Genomic DNA, 13,808 nt, shown 5'->3' with positions numbered 1-13,808 from the left:
GTTCTACGAAAGAATTTTGCTGCGGTAGAAGGGGGTAATGAGCCATTACATTGTATCTTGTATCTTGCACCCTTCTAGAGTTAAAATCCCAAGATCTATCCCACCCTGGTGCAGGAGTCCTTGGATGAGTGACATTCTGTTGCTCCCCATAGAAGAACTTCAGGGTCAGGGGAACAACAGTACCCTGTCTGCGTTGAGGAGGGAATAAGTTAGCAAGTATGTTAGGCAGTGCATCTTGATTTGTAAGACTCACTGTGACACAGTCCCCTTTAAACTTTTTCGGCCGATTTCCCAGCCAGGGGACCCTGGTTGCCGACTGAATTACGTTTGCCAATTGTTGTTTTCCCCCTGGGGCAAACCACATATTACTAGTTAGCCAATGCAGAGCCTTGCTTGTAAGGGAGGTAGAGCTTTCCACTGTTCCCCCTTCCAAGGGAGGGACATTTGCTAACACTAGAACCACTGGAGTGGCCTCAACTAAAAATTGTAGGGGGTCCGTGGGGTGAGCAGTTACTGAGGGTAAGCTTACAGGGGGACTAATGTCTGTTGGGATGTTAATTAAAAGAGGGCCCTCATTAGTAGTGGTTAATGATGTTAAAAGTTGGGGCAATAGATTTTCAACAGACGATTGTGTCCCTACACCATCACTTACAGTCTCAGTAACCACATTATCCCCTGTATTATTACTGAAATTAGTAATTATGGTGGTGATGTTTTCTACCCCTCCTGCGATCGTAGTGTGGAGACCACCCAATCTTTTGATCTCCGCTTGCAGTTTTTCAATTTTAGATATTAAAGGCTTTACAATGGTGTTAATTTTTAGCTCAAATAAGTTAGCAATCCTTTCAAAAAGTGTGTCCTCAAAAGTATGATTTTGTATATCCTCCACTACGTTAACTTGCTTTTTCTTTGGGGTGGTAGCCTTCTTCCTTCTTGTCCCTGGACGTAGTCCACCCTGCTTAGGTGGATTTTTAGTGCATAATCGTCTTGGCCTAGTTGTGCGCCCTTTAGGTGTCTGCTCGTCAGATGTAACTCGAGCATGTCTCTCCTGGCCAGAGTCATTTCAGAGTCACTTTCGGCCTGTACGTTGGAGGCCTCAAGGGCTGGGAGGACAATGTCAAGTGCACTGTTTAATCCTTGGGAAATAGGGCCACCGATTATGCTATCCTGATTGCTTTCCTGCAAAATGGTGTCATCAATCAGGATAGATGCAGTCGGGGACAGGCAACGAAGGTCTGGAGACTGGCTTAACCCGAGAGAAGTTCTCCTCTGCGTGTTTATTTTCTTCACAGTCTGAACAAGGTAGTTGTCAAGAGTATTTTGTGCGGCTTCCTTCGGTTTCGTAGACATATTTGCAATTCACAGTCTAAAATTTTCAAAATAAATCAAAAACTGATTGGGAACTCGGTAAACTTTTGAGTCTTACTTGGAATGGTGATTCCTGCAGCGTTTCTAGCCCTGCCCCTGCCTCTTCCTGCCGATGAGGGCCGTAGAGGGCCCGCCCTTTGCCCGGGCTTCGCTCCGGGCGTCCCGCTCGCGTCCCGCGAAGCTGATCCTGTGGCGCTTTTGTGCGCCTCCCTGGCGCCCTCGCGGTGTCACTAGGCGCGCCGCCGCGTAGGCTGCCGGGATTCGTGGTCCCGGAGCGGCGGCGCGGTCACTCAGCAAAGAAGATGACTCTCGGCGGTGGCGGCGTGGACTCGTGCTGCCTGGTGAGCCTGGCGTGCTGCGTCGTGACTCAGGTACGTTTTTTAATGGTCCCCCCGCTCCGCCGGTCCTGTGGCGCTTTTGTGCGCCTCCCTGGCGCCCTCGCGGTGTCACTAGGCGCGCCGCCGCGTAGGCTGCCGGGATTCGTGGTCCCGGAGCGGCGGCGCGGTCACTCAGCAAAGAAGATGACTCTCGGCGGTGGCGGCGTGGACTCGTGCTGCCTGGTGAGCCTGGCGTGCTGCGTCGTGACTCAGGTACGTTTTTTAATGGTCCCCCCGCTCTGCCGGTCCTGTGGCGCTTTTGTGCGCCTCCCTGGCGCCCTCGCGGTGTTACTAGGCGCGCCGCCGCATAGGCTGCCGGGATTCGTGGTCCCGGAGCGGCGGCGCGGTCACTCAGCAAAGAAGATGACTCTCGGCGGTGGCGGCGTGGACTCGTGCTGCCTGGTGAGCCTGGCGTGCTGCGTCGTGACTCAGGTACGTTTTTTAATGGTCCCCCCGCTCCGCCGGTCCTGTGGCGCTTTTGTGCGCCTCCCTGGCGCCCTCGCGGTGTCACTAGGCGCGCCGCCGCGTAGGCTGCCGGGATTCGTGGTCCCGGAGCGGCGGCGCGTTCACTCAGCAAAGAAGATGACTCTCGGCGGTGGCGGCGTGGACTCGTGCTGCCTGGTGAGCCTGGCGTGCTGCGTCGTGACTCAGGTAAGTTTTGTAATGGTCCCCCCGCTCCGCCGGTCCTGTGGCGCTTTTGTGCGCCTCCCTGGCGCCCTCGCGGTGTCACTAGGCGCGCCGCCGCGTAGGCTGCCGGGATTCGTGGTCCCGGAGCGGCGGCGCGTTCACTCAGCAAAGAAGATGACTCTCGGCGGTGGCGGCGTGGACTCGTGCTGCTTGGTGAGCCTGGCGTGCTGCGTCGTGACTCAGGTAAGTTTTTTAATGGTTTTGACTCATGACATGTATCCTGGTAAATTTGCTATTAGTCTCTAATGTGTTTCCACCCAACATCACCTCTTGGCTGGGATAACTCAGAGTTTTGGTGGGAGGAGGCATGCCACCTATGGCACTATTCAGACCAGTGACTATTAATAGGGGCCTCTGGTCCAGTGACATTTTACTCACATCAGTAACCTTTTTCATTTCCTCCTCCACCTTGTCCTGTCTTTATTTGAGGGGGCTTAGTAAGCTACTAATGTCATATGGTAATTTATCCCAGAATGGTGCCCATGTCTGATTATCCATAGCGTTATTTCCTTGTTCACCACCACCCGCAGCAGAGTCAGTTCATCTGGGAATCTTACAACAGGGATTTCATGTTGTGTCTTCCTTTTCCATTTAGCTGCAGGTTGATGAACTATATTCGAAACTGTAGCTGCTTGTTAAATTGCTGATCCTGGGGAAGTAGGAGTTGGTGACAATTAGTGACAGTGTTTGCTGACTGTTTCGCTTGAGTATCTTACACTCTGGTCATCATTTTCATTACCTAGACCAGGCATCCCTTTGGTGGATGTCACGTATTGGATATCCTCAGTTTTGTCCAGTTGTGGTGAGAGACATACGGCGTTCTGCCGGATCAATTTCTTTAGATAAGGCTCCAACAGCACAGGCCAAGAAGGTGTCTATGCTAGATCACTTGGGGGTACTGGCTTGCTCCCGAGGTGGTTTTACACCCCCCACTTTTTGTTTGCCCAAATTGCTGGTTGAACTTTTATCATTTAAAATAGTTAAGGGGACAAACAGACTTACTTCACTCTGGTCCTCATTATTACTCAACTGACAACCTTTACCGAAGTTGTGAGTCAGTTTTGATCAGTGGGATAAGAGCCAGCCGTGGACATGGGTCAGCCTGTGGCCCCTATATTACAACAAATCTGGAACTCCTCCACTGCCTCGGGTATATTCCCGCATGTCTGGAAACATGCAACTCTCTTCCCACTGAAAAAAAAACCTAATGGGGATCCAGAAGACCTCAGCAATCTTCGCCCAATCTCGCTGCTAGCTGCCCCCGGAAAAATGTTTGAAAAAGTAATACACCGCCAGATGAGTAAATTCATCGAAGTTAACAAAATACTCCATGGGACCCAGTCAGGCTTTCGTCCCGGCTTTAGCACGGAGACAGCATTAATTGAGGTAGCAGAATCAGTAAGGTGGTCGATGGATGCAGGAGAATCAGTGATGCTGGTACTCCTGGATCTGTCGGCCGCCTTCGACACGGTTGACCATGCCAGGCTCTTGATGCGATTGGCCGAGACAGGTATCTGCGACAAAGCACTGGGGTGGATACGTTCATATCTGTCTCAGAGAACACAGAAGGTGGCACTAGGGACGGTCTCTTCAGCACCCATAGCCCTTAGTTGTGGCGTCCCGCAAGGGTCGGCACTCAGCCCCCTCTTATTCAACATCTACCTCGCCCCTCTCTTTACGTTGATTGCCAACTGGGGTGTCAAGGCAATATCTTATGCCGATGACACCCAGTTGGTATTTCCGTACTCAGAGGTGTCGCAGGAATCCTTCTCGAACTTTAGGGGCTGTCTTCGGGATATAGCCTGTTGGATGAACACTAATAAACTTAAGCTAAATGCTAACAAGACCGAAGTGATCTTCTTTGGAAAAGGCCCCCCTCCCCCCTCAGAACTATGGTGGCCTACGGAGATGGGCCAAGCCCCCTTACCCAGCCACACGGCCAAAAATCTCGGAGTAAGGTGGGACGACAGCCTGACCTTCTCCGCGCATATTCAACAAGTAGCTGGCTGCTGCTTGAGTAAGCTGAGGAACCTCCGTAAGATCCTAAGACTCCTCCCGGAGAGTTGCCGTAAAACGGTCATCCATGCCACTGTTACATCAAGGCTGGATTACACCAACGGACTCTATCTGGGCCAACCAAAATACTTGACTCAAAAACTTCAAGGGGTCCAAAATGCGGCTGCGAGACTGTTGTTGCAAATTCCTTTCAAGCACTCAGTGTCTCCACATTTAAGATCACTGCACTGGCTTCCAGTCGCCAGCAGAATCAAATTTAAGGCACTCACGCTAGCCTTTAGATCTCTGTTTGGTTCCTGCCCTGAATATCTGAAAATCCGGCTCCCAAGATACTCCCAAGCTCGCTCGCTGCGATCCAATTGCCGTGTTCAACTGGCGGTCCCACGAGTAAAAAGGGCTCGATTAGGTGGTCGAACTTTTTCGGCAAATGTTGCCACTCTTTGGAACACCCTACCACCAGCAATCCAGCAAGCTCCCTCCGAACCTTGTTTCAGAAGGCTGCTAAAAACCTGGCTCTTCACTCTACCACGCTAACCCTATCACGCCTCTCCCTCAGGTCAACCGTATTCTGCTAGCGCCGGGACACCTCCACGTGAGGTAACTGTTCGCGCTCTACAAAACGCTGTATTATTATTATTGTATTATGGGCCCCGGGCACGTCCCACACTGCCGGAAGCCCTGGCCCCCTTTCAGTGCCTCCGGGTTAGGGTAGATATCACACTGGCGGCACTCGGGCTGCAAGAAAGCTGAGAGTTGGAGTCCACCCCAACAGCAGACAGCAAAGAGTAGTCTTTAAAGACAGTTTTTATAGAATCAGTTTTTATAGAATCAAGTGTATCACGTTGTTTCCATGTCTTTAAATAATTAAGTTAAGAAACATTTAAGATCTTTGTTATCCCAAACTTAGAGATTGTTTTAGAACCTGTTAGAGTGTGAAACGGTATGAATGAGTGTATGTTAGGTAGCTAATGTGTGCTATAGGGGTATAATTGTTTTTTTGTCTCTATGTATTCTTTAGAATAAATAATTTACTTTGGACTGTATAAATGATGATATTCGATTTTGCACTTCTAACTTATTTGGATAAAAACAAATGTTAATGAACTGATGATTAACACGAAAAAAAGATTCAAAAAGAAAGAGAAAAAAAGTAAAAAACTGTTTTAAATAATTTTGATAAAATCGAAAAAAGAAATAAAAGACATTCAAATGAAAAATATGAGACTGTTATTCCTGTACTAAATGTAAATGGTGATGGTTAAATTGTGAGAGCGAAGCCAGTATAGAAACTATGTTTTGACCATGGGGGAACTTTGATAATTATTGATATTGAGTTTTTTCCTCTCTTTTCCCCGGTCATCAAAATACATATATAGAGGGGGTCCCGCAACATACATAATTTAAATAATTGGCAACATGGTTTCCCATTTTTGTATGACCACCATAGTAGTGGGCATTACTGCAAAGTAGAATAGAAGAGGATATCTCTGTAGAGATTTTATTAAATTGCAATTTTGCACCAATTAGATCTTGTAGATGAGGAGCAGAAGTGGAGGAGCGGTATTGATGTTGTAGGTGATTAATTTTGTTGTTGTTTAAGAAGTTATTTTTTCTTCTTGGAAACAAAATACATTTTGTGTCCATGGGCAGAAGCTTTAAAAGTATCCCATAATAGTTGAGGGGAAATATCAGAGGTTTCATTAATGTCAACAATTACTGAGTCTCAAAATGCTTGTCCCTTAATTAGGGAATGTCCCAGGGTCACTGCTATATCCCCCTACAGGGGTTGTGATACTTTCAAAGTAATGTTCAATCAAAAACGTCTTCGTGTGTTTCATTCAATAGTTCTTTATTCATTTCATTTTTTATGTTCGAGTTGTAATTCAGTCTTAATTCCAATTTTTTCCAATTCCCAAATACATGTTATTGGTTCATCCAATGCATTTCGGCTAGTGAATAGCCTTCGTCTGGAAACATGTTTCTGAATCTAATTACATGCTTTTAATACACGACAATATAAATGATGTATGTATTGTATCATTTTCAACATGGGGAAGATGTGCCAAAATGCAGTGATGATACAGGGGCAGTGTGAATTATCATCTCACTCATGTGTTAAATAGTGCTCTGTATTGCGTCAATATTTACTGAACTCGAAAGTGGATCAAAAGAGTTGATCTAACACGAAGGACTAGATGAAAAAGTTGGGCTTGGCCAGTATTGTGGCTATCGGAGTGCTATGCTCTAATGGTCGTATGTGACCCAGTGGTTGTCAAGCAACGTGTGCTTAAACATGCGGATTGAATTTAAAGGCAATGGTCGCGTGTGACCCGATTGTTGTAACCCACCATGTGCTTAAATACGCAGAACGAGTTATAGAGCAAGTGTTAATACATGTGAGTGATAAAACCAAAAGGCATTCACTCTGAACGGGTGCTTTGTTCTCTTGTTGAAGCCCGGTGTCTAAGAAATGAAGGATACATATACCACTCGAATTGGTTCGCGTCGTGACTATGCGCTATACGTCAGTGCCTTGTCCTGTAGTAACACGTGCACAGCTTAAAGTGCCTCGTGATAAAAACTATAAGTGCCGCAACTTACTTGGGATAGTGCATGGTTTGTACAATGTTGTCCTACACGAGTATCTCGAGCGTCGTATCAATGCCAACTCAGTCGATGGACTAAACTATGTAAAACAGTGGGGGCCATCTTGCAATGAATGTAAACATAGTCAAAGGACTAATAAGGCTGCTATAGTGGGTGCCATCTTGAAAACCTAATAACTCTTAATAAATCTTCATTCTTGGTGTGATGTATTTGCCAGTAATGTGTTCACAAGCCCTGATTTATTACATATACATGTAACTTCATCAGTACGTTAATATATCAAACAAAGAAAACAGTTCCTTTAATTTCCAGGAAACCTGACACGTTGGCAAGGGAGATATCACAGGGGCTAGTTAGAAGCATATTAATACTATATACATTAGTCAGTATTTATAGATAACAACTATGTTTGACTCTATCATTCATCCTCAATTGTGTTTAGGATTTCCAATCTGTATATTCAATAATTATCTCTTTGCAGCAATAGTTTGTTGTTGTCTTTTCCTTCACTTTTTTGTACAATTTCCAATACTGTAAATCTAAGTTGGCTAATGTTGTGTGATGCCTCCATGAAATGGCTTGCCACCGTCAATTTTGTCATTCTGTTGTGTATATTAGATTTATGTTCATTTATCTTGGTCTTAATTTTTCTTCAGTTTTCCCCACATAACATTGTCCACAGGGACATTTTTGGAGGTACACTACATTCATTGTGTCACATGTAGCAGATACTTTAAGTTTGATCTTGTGGCCTTTCCTTGGGTGGGTAATCGTTGTGCCTTTTATAACATTATTGCAATTGCTGCAAATGTAACATGGTATTGTGCCGTGATGTATTGCCTCTGTATTGGAATGTTTGGGCTTGAGTATCTCTCCCAGGTTGTTTGCTCTCTGATATGCGAAAATGTGTTCATCCTTGAATATATGATTGCATTCTTGTCCCTGGGTTAATATAGACCAGTGTCTTTTGATGATGTGTCTGAATGCTTTACTTTTGGTAGAATATTTGGAAACTATTACTACTCTAGTGTTTTCTTTTTTGTGCGTTCTTTCCAAAAGTTCATGTCTGTTTTTTTGTGTGCATCTCATTTTCGCTTGGTCTAGTACATCCTGAGGGTACCCTCTTTGTTGACATTTTTTTCCATTGCCTCAATACAGTAGTTTGCCCTTTCTGGTGAAGATACAATTCTTTTGACTCAAAGCATTTGTGAGTACAAAAGGTGCTTTTTCAAACTGTCCTGGTGAAAGCTGTGAAAATGTAGGAGGTTATTGCGGTCTGTGGGTTTGCGATATATATCAGTATTGAAACCTGTATTGTTTCTTGTGATCTCCACGTCAAGAAAGGTAATTTTAGTATCCTGTATTTTTCAGTTGTAAATTGAATGCGTTTGTCATTTTTGTTGAGATCCGTGATGGCTTCAATTAAGGTTAATTCAGGTCCACTCCATCTTATGAACACTTCTTTTATGTATCATAGGATGAGTTTGGTGTGTGTTTTCCACGGTTCTTGTGAAAGGATGTTTTCTTCCTCATATCTTTCCATGAAAAGGTTAGCATAGACAGGTGCTGCTGAATTTCCCATGGAAGTTCCCGATTGTTGCAAAAAGTATTGTTCTTTCCACTTGAAATAGTTGTGGAATAGAGTAAAACATGGGAGTTCCATCAAAAATATTTCCATTTCCATATCTAGTTCTGTTTGTAGTAATGTATACTCTATTGCTTTCTAATTTGTTCATGAATTTGGTAGTGTCCTTAACGTATGTTCTCATTTTCATCATGCTTGGTTGCTAGTATTTGTCTAATAGTTGTCCAATAGGTTGGTGTATGCTTCCCCTTGTGGACACTATTGGCCGGAACTGTGGTTTTTGTAAGTCCTTGTGAATTTTCGGGAGCATATAGATCATGGGACTTCTTGGGTGGGTTGTTGCAAGAAAAGTTTTTGTTCTGTCATTGATGGTCCCTTTTTCATATGCATTATTAATGACCATTTGTAGTTGTTTGGCAAACTGTTCTGTGGGATTAGTGTCTAAAGTTTGGTATACTGCTTTATCAGATAAGTGTAGTTCTACCTCTTGTTCGTAGTGTGTGGTATTGAGGATCACAATGGCTCCCCCTTTATCTGCCTTTTGGCATGTAATATTTGGGTTATTAGCTATTCGTTGTAAAATGCTCTTTTCTTTTTCAGTCAGGTTGTGCCATCTAGTTTTCTTGGAATAGTTAAATTTCAATAATGCAATCTTTATGAGGTTTTCAAAGGTTTTTTTTAAAATATTTTTTATTGAAGTTCTTAGGGTCATAGAAACAGAGCATACAGAAAGGAATTAACAGCAAATAGCAAAATATACGAAAATTACAAATGCAGATGCAGAAAAAGCATACTTTTAGTCGTAGTACATTTGTCCATAATTAATCAAAATATGATATCCAAATTTTGTCAAACTTTCTCATCCCTCCTATTCGTTGTGCATACAAAGATTCATTCTTTCTAACTTTCTTCATTTTTTTAAGCCATTCCGGGAACAAAGGGACCTGTATTGACCGCCAATTCTGTAATATCAAGGACCTTGCCACTGCCGTTACTATATACACCAATTTTACCAAGTGGTCTACTAGTTCGAGATCGGAATCATAACCATACAACATTAATTTAACATTGTAAGTAATCCTAATCTTATAGTATGTTTGAAGAAAAGCGAAAATCTCATTCCAGAATGGCATAATTTTAGGACAATATGCAATTATATGAGACCAATTGGCTGGAACAAATTGCTGGCATCTAAAACAGTTAGCTGAAGTATTAACATACAATTTGGTGATGACAGCCGGAGTGCGATATAAAAGCCATTTACTAAAAAATAGCATTCTACGCCAGGTACAACCTCTCAATACACTAAAATTGAGTTTATTTATGGTCTTCCAGGTGTTAAGGGATAAGCCATGGTTCTCTTGTTCCTGCCATTTTTTAATTGCTTTCAAGCTCAAATCCTTCTCGATACTCTGTGCCAGACAATGTTTCCATTCCCTGGGTTTTCTAGCCCATGGAATCAAAAAAAGATCATTCCATAACTGAGTGGGGGTGCTGATATACCATAGGTCCAATTGTTCCTAAATTTTATAAATCAAAATGTAAGAGCCAATTAACAAAAAATGTCCCTGAATTAATCGTAGCATCTCTCCCTGAGTTAGCCACGATCCATCCCTTAAGAAATCTGATAATGTATTAAACCCAGCGCTATACCAATTTACTACGATTTCTGATCCAATTTTAATCCCTATGTAGACGAAGACATACATTAAGGGAGTCATTAAATTAAACTGCGGGAGAGAGTATATTTTGAGCATGGCATCCCGTCTTTTGAAAAAACAATTCATAATCTTATATCGAACAAGTTTTGGAGATTTAGGCACTTGGAGGGGGGAGGGGATTTGAGCCTCGCGACAAATTTGATCAACAAAAAAGTTAATAAATAGATCTGGACCATATATTTCAGTTTTCAATCTATCCAGATATTGTGCAAAGTATGCATTATAATAGTCTTTGATATTTGGTAACGAAAGACCTCCTTGCTCTGTATCTAGATAGAGTGTCCTTATTGCTATGTGGGGAGTCTTTTTACCCCATACGAAACCTGAAAACAGAGATTCTACTTTTAAGAAAAAAGTACCAGGCAAAAAACAAGGGATGGTCGAAAATAAGAAATTAAAAAGCGGAAGTACGGACATTTTAATCAGTGCAACACGGCCCAAGATGGATAGTGGCAGCAGGTTCCATCTAGCAAACATGGAGAGAACTTTCTGAAGAAGAGGATCAAAGTTAAGTATATATGAATCTAGTACTGAGGCGGAAAACAGAACCCCCAAATACCTTTTGGGACTTGGGTTAATACAGCCGGCTAAATCTCGATGTAATTCTGGATCTGAGCCCCCGCAGACCAAAATTTCGGTCTTTTTTTTATTAATCCGATAACCACCTAAGGCTTCGAATTCTTCAAAAATCTGTAAAACATGGGTCTGAGATTGCAGGTCTGGTTTAATTAATAACATAATATCGTCAGCGTATAGTTTGATTTTGGCCATAGAGATGATCGGGGGAGCAACATTCACAGAGTTCCGAATTGCGACAGCTAGTGGCTCAATAAAAAAAGCAAAAAGAATAGGTGACAAAGGGCAACCTTGCCTGGTGCCTCATTGAACTAAAACTGAGCCCACCATGACAGAGTTAATGATTATATTGGCTTTAGCGCCAGTGTATACATTTTGAATTAAGCTAATCATTTGTGGGGGAATTCTAAAGTGCTCTAAAATAATGAAAAGTGTTGCCCAAACCACCAAATCAAAAGCTTTTTCTGCATCTAATAATAAAATTAAAGCGGGAATACTCCTTATCTGAAAATAATCTAACGCCTCAATCAAAAGTGGGTGTTGGTAATTAGTTGACGACCTGCGATAAAGCCATTTTGATCGGGGTGAATAAGATCAGCAGCAATGGTATTAAAACGAGTTGATATTAATTTGGTAGTAATTTTATAATCCGAATTCAATAATGTAATGGGTCTATATGAATTAGGATCTTTAGAATCTTTTCCCTTCTTCAGAAAGCTCACTACCATACCTGCACGAAAAGAATCTGGAACTTGCCCACCATCCAACATAGAATTTAACAATTGCAGTAACAAATCAGAAAAATAATTTTAAAAAACTTTGAAGAATTCGGCAGGAAGCCCATCCGGGCCGCAAGCCTTACCGATCGGTAGGTCCTTAACCACCAATTCCAATTCTGCCTTGGAGAATGGGCTCATCATTGTCTCCTGATCTACCTGTGAAAGAAAGGGCATCGCATATCCACCCAGAAAGTTGGAGAGCTTTTTATGGTCTATATCTTGATGTTTGCTATAGATCTGTTGATAATGAGAGGGCATTATAGAGCCAATTGCCGCGGACTGTGATATCTCCCTATGTTTAACTGGACATTTTAAAGAACGGATCTGGTTTGCGGCGGTTTGCTCTTTAGCCTGCCAAGCTAAGAGTTTGCCTGTGTAGTTTCTTTCCTCGTAGATTTTTTGTGATTGTGTACGAAAAATTTCTTCGCTTTGTATGAATAGGTTAGAACTAAGTTCACGTTTAGCTTTGTTTAATTAATTTTGGACATAACCCGAAGGATTAAATTGTCGTTGCAAAGTTAAAGTCTGAATTTTTTGTTGTAGTAAATTTCTGGATTTCCTGATGGCGGACCAATCAGCTGTATCCTTACTTATCGCGATACCACGAATGAAAGCTTTCAACGAATCCCAAATAATATGCAAAGGGGCCGTACCAGAATTACGAGCTATAAAATCTGAGATCTCCAATTTAAGTGAAGTGACCCAGTCGCCATCTTGTAAATCTGCCTTATTGAATAACCATCGCTTAGGGGCTCTAATATCTTCTCCCAAGGCAAACTCAATGGCTAACATCGCATGATCCGAAAAACCATTATAAAAAATTCTCTGATAAGAAAAATGAAATTGCGTGGAGGCCAGGAAAAAATCAATGCAAGATGAAGACTTAAACCTACCCGACCAGCAGGTAAAATCTTTTTTGGGTGGAGTTTGTAAACGCCATGGGTCACACAGATCAAGTATTGTCATATTATTGGTAATTGATCTGCGTGATGTGGGTTTGAGCTGCTTTTTGGAAGACGTAGTAGAATCTAACTTTGTATCCCTAAGAATATTAAAATCCCCCCAATAACGATGTCCCCTCCCACCATAAGCGATGATTGAAACAAGTCCTCATAAATCTGAGGTTTATCGTCCACTGGGGCATAGAAACAGACAAAGGTAATCGGCCTATGTCTATTCTTAACTGAACATGTGACCCAGCACCACCGGCCTGCGCCGCCCTCTTCTGACTGTATAATTTCTGCATCCAAATTCCGATTTTAAAAAAAGGGCGACACCCTGTTGAGATACTATAGAGGACGAAAACCCCGGAAATGAGGCCCACATCTTAAACATAGAAAAATCATAATTTTTTGCAGCGGGAATATGGGTCTCTTGCAGCATTATTACTGCAGGATTCTCCGTTTTGATCCATGACTTAATAGCTCGCATTTTTTTCTTATTATTTAGACCATTAACATTGAAAGAAATTATTTTAAGCCCCCTATTAATAGACATTTCAAGTTATAATAGTTTGCAATGAACGTTTCAACAATTATATGCAATTTCTGTCCAAGTAAATTTCCTCTGAATACTGATATATGGTAAAGAGACCCCTCAGCCACACAAAAAAAAACACAAAAGACTTCAATGAGGTTTTCAAAGGTGTCTAATGTCTTGTGGCTGGTGGGTGCCATGTATGTGCTGTGTGGTGTTAAACCTCGTAATTGGTCCTCTTGGGTAGATCCTTGTTCGGGTAGCACATTGTCAAAAAAATGTCTAAGGCGTAATTTCCTCATAAGTTTGAATAAACTGATCTCCAGTTCTAGTTTGTTGGTATCCGTAGTGGGTACATAGGTCATTCAGTTCTGAGTTCCACTAGGCTCAAAGGTGCATCCGAAATATTTATCACCAGAGTGTTCTTCTTGGTCTTGTCCTTTTTTGAACCTGATGTTGTGCTCTTGGTGATGGGTGTTTCCTCTTCTTTTACCCCGCCTGGGTCTGCCTTTTCTGATTGGCTTACCTCTAAAAAAGGCTCCGTTATATCCGGGTGTTGGGTAAATCCTTGTGATTGGCCTGAGGTTTGTGGCTGTTCTGTGGATGTTGGTTGTTT

This window comes from Lissotriton helveticus, chromosome 3_1 (assembly GCF_964261635.1).
Source record: "Lissotriton helveticus chromosome 3_1, aLisHel1.1, whole genome shotgun sequence".
Lineage (NCBI taxonomy): Eukaryota > Metazoa > Chordata > Amphibia > Caudata > Salamandridae > Lissotriton > Lissotriton helveticus.
The sequence above is the reverse complement of the archived record's forward strand: the minus strand, read 5'-3'. Positions refer to the sequence as shown.